The sequence below is a fragment of the Humulus lupulus genome, chromosome 2, assembly GCF_963169125.1.
Source record: "Humulus lupulus chromosome 2, drHumLupu1.1, whole genome shotgun sequence".
NCBI classification, from domain to species: Eukaryota; Viridiplantae; Streptophyta; class Magnoliopsida; order Rosales; family Cannabaceae; genus Humulus; species Humulus lupulus.
In genome coordinates, this window is record NC_084794.1 from 94,819,883 (window position 1) to 94,825,882 (window position 6,000).

At 38.9% G+C, this 6,000-nt stretch overlaps 1 pseudogene; it reads right to left on the reverse strand.

Moving 5' to 3' along the window:
• Positions 1-1,810: 1,810 nt before the first annotated feature.
• LOC133818244 (anthocyanidin 3-O-glucosyltransferase 2-like) lies at positions 1,811-3,680 on the reverse strand (annotated as a pseudogene).
• Positions 3,681-6,000: the final 2,320 nt, after the last annotated feature.

Here is a 6,000-nt window from a genome sequence, read left to right on the forward strand (position 1 = left end):
CAAAACCGAGTTATTAAAAGTTTGAGGCATCGAGAGTGAACCCACGCGGGAGTGGGGCGATTACTGTTAGTTAGGAGTATCCTAAGTTTCTAGGAAAAAGTGGAAAGTTACCCAAAAAGAAGATATTATCGGGATACATGCATAAAACCCTAATCCATAACCATTTTTCTTAAGCTACACGAAACCTACTACCTATTACCCCATAACCTAAAAAAATGTTCCATTTTTATCTGTTTTAACCAAACCGTTTGTCTAAACTCATTCCCGATCACTACAAATATACACAAACCAAAAAACTACTTCTTGAAAAAAAAATTCCAATAATGTATTAAGAACGAGAAGAGTTTTCTTATGAACATAAACGTATAAAAAAATGAGAAGCAAAGATCAGAAGACTTACACAAAGATGTTCTTGGAAAAGTTGAAATCGTCGACTGAAGAAGAGGAAGTAGAAATGATCCAATGGAACCAAAGGTGTGAGAGAGCCTTTCATTTTTGGGCTTAGGGAACATATGAAGGAGGAAGAACTGGTCTGAGAGTTTTCTCTAAAGGTTTGGAAAATGAAAAGTGAAAGATGGGGAAGAAGAGATGATGTATACATATAGGTGAGAGGAATGGTAAAAGATGAATAGATCTAGGTCGTTGCACTCGAAATTATAAAGATCTGACTGACTCATTTCAATCATCAAGATGGCGGCAAAAAGAGAATAGGAAAGGACGTGTGCAAATAAAAGGGTACTCGAGTACTCTTGGTAAGCAATCCCCTAGTGATCTGTGTCCACACTCGAGTGTGGTAGGTGGGCACGTTTTCCAAAACTGAAGTTCAAAAGTTCCCTTCTTAGATGATTCGAACCAACACTTTTGAGGAGGCAAAATGTTACACACCCAGATTTTGAGATTAAATAGATAGCCTCGAAATGTAGGCTCGGAAAGGTTAAGCTTGGGATTGACAAGTATTAGCAATACACTTGTACAAATTTTCGAATGGTTCTGGATCTGCTATCATCGCTCGAGCATGAGTTGCAAGCTTGAAGATACCAACCTTCTGCGATGAATGAGTTCGACCAAATTAGTGGATGAGGAGGCAACCGCTGGAATGATGAGCTCAAAGCTTGGCTAGTCTCGAAAGCATGTTAAGAAAACGATCGAGCTCAATGACGTGTCTACCACACGGAAAAACTGTTAGGAAATCCCTATTCCGTAGGGATTCGGTAAAACTGTCTTGAATCCCTATTTTCATGGGATTGTTATTTTAATTAATGCATTTGATTGTATTATTTAATCAGATTTGTATGTTAAATTTAAATATTTGATTGTAACTTCCTTGAATTGGGGGAAGATATTCCTACAACCAGATCTATAAATAGCCTGGAATGAATCATTTGTATTCACGCACAAATTGGTACTAGAAAGAAACTCTGCTGAATTGCTTTCATTTGAAGCTTTGAGAGAGTATTCATAATATCAGTGACTCGTGGACGTAGACAGATTTTAACTGCTGAACCACGTAAAAATCTCTGATTTCTTTTATTCTTTCTATATATATTGTTTATTGTTCTACATAATTAAGTTGACGAAAAAAACATCAACATCTATTAGAAAAGAAATTATTGAACAATTCATGTGTGTTTACATTCAATTTTTTTTTAAAATAAAAAAGTTATATTGATGGTTTAGTTATAACTTTGGAATATAATGGGTTATTTATTTAATAGTTGAATACATAACAAACTAAAACAAAAAACATATTAAAAACCTTTTGCTTGTTATGGTTAAGCATAAAAGAAAACTAAAGATATATCGTAACAACTTGTGGGCGTGGAAGATTTTGTTGAATATGGTTAAGCATAAAAGAAAACTAAAGATATCTGTTAACAATATATTTTTTTTTTCAGCTTGGTTACAAGCAAGCAAGAGAAGCATAAAATTTATAAATTTTAGGCGCGGCATACATTTTCATTTCTTGGGATGTTTGCCAAAATAGTCTCCTTGATACGTCCAAATGACTCGTACGAAGACCCGCCTTCCGAAACAGCCCTCCTGCACTTCTCACTCAACTCCTTCACTCTCTTCCTCACTAAGCCACCATCACCACCGTCCATCAAGCATCTAACGGCCCTCTCTAACTCCTCTCCACTCACAATATCGTCATCACTGCCTCTTCTGTAGTCTATTCTCAGCTCCACAGCCAACTCCAAATCCCGCAACAACTGAAAAGCATTGAGCTGTTGTTCCGCGTACATCGGCCACGTGGCAATCGGTACTCCAAACCACATGCTCTCCAGAATTGAGTTCCAACCACAATGTGACACGAACCCTCCTATGGCCCGATGGGACAAAACTTCCACTTGTCGGGCCCACCCGCACACTCTTCCAATTTCCTTTGTATTCTCCCAAAATCCACGCGGAAGAAGTTCGGTGATACCCGTGTGATCTTCCGATAAAGTTCCCCCTTTTGTTGGGGCTTTGCGTACGGACCATAAGAACCTTTGGCCGCTGCGCTCGAGTCCGACGGCGATCTCTTTCAACTGGGCTTCACAGAAGTACCCGTAGCTTCCAAAGCAGAGAAACACCACTGATTTTGGAGGCTGATCGTCGAGCCACCTCATGATGTGCTCACGTTCGAGCTGATCTGACTGTGTACGGCTCTCACCTTTAAGGTCCAGAAGTGGTCCAACGGTGTAAACCGGCGTAGTTACACCGTCGGATAGTGAGCCGATGGCATGGGATTCAAACTCCAGTACTGTATTGATGATGATGCCCTAGGTCTTCTTAAACTCCCTCGCAAGAGCAGCGAATGCCGCGAACCCACCTTGCTTGTTGAAAGCGAATGAAGGCAAAGCCTTGGCCGGAACTGGGTTGGCGTAACTCGGTATATGGGTCTCGGGATCCGATTCCTCGAACTCTGCTCTGTGGAGTTCCTGGCGGCTATGGACGAAGAGCGTGAATCCGAGGAAGCCAGCCGAAGAGGGGAAAAACAAGTAAGAGGGAACCTCGAGTTCTCTGATAACGTTGTTCATGGAGGAGCAGAACATGTCGACAACCAGTTAAGCCAGACGAAACGACGTCGTGGATGAGAAACGGTTGACTATTATATCTTTGACTTGTGATTTGTGACTCTCAATGTACAGATACATGTAGTTTTCAATGGACTCCTGCGAAAGCTCTAACGGAGGTAGCTGTAAGGGTTTAGGAACGTGGAAGCATTGAATATGGAGTTGGGAATCAAACATGTTAGTGGGCAATGGTAGAGGACCATCCTCAAAGGGTGAGCTTATGAGGAGAAGGCTTACGGAGAATCGATCATCTCGACTCAGTAACTCGTTTGCAAACTCCACAATTGGCACGAGGTGGCCTCTTCCTGGCCCTGGAATGAATACCAGCTCTTCTTTTTCCATGACAATAATACTATCGATTTTACCAGCGGTTAACTGATGATGGGCTAACCTGACAAAAAAACTGATAATTGGCTAAGATAAAGCAATAAGTGACAATAATATTCTATATAAGAGGTACGTGGACCAAATTAAATTCAACAATTGATTCGGATTGGCATCCTGAACCATATAGTTGTTTAGGGGATACAAAGCGACCTCAATTTTGTTTTTCTTCCTATATTCATTATGTTAATTTTTTTTAGTATTATCTAAAATTTGGAAAAGAATAATTGAAAATGAAGTTCCCTATAAAATTAAAATTGGCAGCAACTTCCAAAATATAGCTCCACACTCCATTGCGTGCAAGTTAGGTTTCTACAAAATTCTTGTAGGATCTTATCGGTTTATCCCTACACCAATTCACAACAGTGTTAAACAACTGAGGTCAATGTAGACCTTTACCCCTTATACGTGTGTGGCTCATAATGAACCATAATTTTATAAAGTACTAAAAAATATCAATCTAATCCTAACACAATGTCACTGTCAAGCTGAACAGCCTTCAAAGTTCTCTACAAAACAAAGGCTCTATTAGGGCAAAATAGATCTAAAACAAAAGAGAGAATACACTTAAACAACATAAATATTAGAGGAAGAGATGACAGAGAGATATCGAGGTTTGCCTCAATCAATGAGCTACTTCCTCGTTGAGCTCGCCTTAGGGATGTGGCTCAGTCTTTAGCACTAATCAAGCAAAGTATCTGGTTCAACAATGGAGGATCCAAGTCACAAAGTCGACTGGTAAGCCTCAATTTCTCTTTTTCCTCTCTTGTTTTTCTTTCTAACAATCTCCCTTTTCTTTCTTACACAAAACCTCATGGAATCTCTCTCTCAACTCTGGGGATTCTTGAAGCTTGCTTGAGGATCTTGGAGAACTTTATGAGATGATCGAATAAGTTTCTCAACTCCTTTCCTTTTATATATGTAGATTTGTAAAGACTCTTGAAATTGTTGTAGTTGTATTCAGTTAGAATAGCTGGTAATGTATTTTTTATTTCTTTTAATACTTTGCTGAGTTGTAATGTCGTAAATGTGAGCAACTTATAAGGGGATTTATACGAAAAATTCCACCTAAATTTCCTTATAAGTATGCTAGGTCATAGTGTTAGGTTTCCCTGAGGGTCCTCACTCGATAGTAATGGCTTGCCCTCTATTAATGATACCTAACAAGTTCAGGCAGTGTTTGAACTTAGTTAGGTTTAGTATTTTAGTACCCATGACTGGAGGATTATCCTCTGTAGGAAACTTTTTTATATTAACCACCTATTGTGTAACTTGATCCCTTATAAGATGGTACTTGATTTCTACATGCTTTGTTCTGTCATTGAATACTGGATTCTTGCATAGGTATATACAACTTTGGTTGTCTGAGTATACAATAGGTTTCTCTCTTAGTAGTCTTAGCTCTTCCATTAGGCCCTTGATCCATATAGCCTCCTTTATAGCTTCAGTTACTGCAACATACTTGGATTTTGTAGTAGAGGGCCACTACTAGTTGTAGTTGTACTCTCTAGCTTACACAATTTCCCCCAACTAAGAAGTATGCTGAAGTAGACTTCCTACTGTCCCTATGACTAGCATAGCCTGCATAACTATAACCTTCTACTAATGTACAGTTTAGTTGCTTAGTGAACCTGAGTCCAACTTCAGTTTATCTCAGTAGATATTTGAACACATACTTCATTGCATCCCAGTGTACCTTCCTAGAGTTTTCCATATATTTTCTTAGCACACTTAGAGTATAGGCTAGGTCTAGTCTCGTGCACACCATGAGGTACATTATATATCCAACTGCATTAGAGTAGGGCACTTTATCCATTACTTCCTTTTCAGATTGTGTCTTAGAGCATTGTTCCTTGCTGAGATAGAATTGATTCATCATAGGCTACTTACTTGTCTTGGCATTATTCATTCAGAAGTTTTCAATGATTTTCCTTACATAATTTCCCTGGGATAGGGTAAGCACTCATTTGCCTCTGTCTCTGTGTATACTAATACCTAAGATCTTAGTTTCCAATCCTAAGTCTTTCATCTCAAACTCTGATTTTAGGCAGCCTTTCATGAGGTCTACTGTAGCTCTTTCCTTGCTTGTTATAAGCATATCATCTACATAGAGCAGTAAGTAGATTACATCCTTAATCTAAGATCCCTTGTAGTATAGACATGTGTCATAGTAGCTTCTAGCAAAACATTTCTTACTCATGAAGGCATCAAATCTTTTATTCCATTGCCTTGGTGACTCTTTCAATCCATACAGGGACTTGATTAGCTTCAAAACATATGCTCTTTCCCTTTAACTTCGTATCCTTTTGGCTGTTCCATATAAATATCTTCCTCTAGTTCCCCATGGAGAAAATTCATAGTAACATACATCTGATCAACCTCTAGATCATATTGTGTAGCAATAAAAAACATTATCCTTATAGTCTTGTACTTAACCACTGGTGAAAAATTCTCAGTCTAATCAATCCCCTCTTTCTGTGTAAAACCATTTGCAACAAGTCTAGCCTTGAACTTCACAGGTTCCTCCTTGCTTCTACCCTCCTTTAACTTGTACAACCAT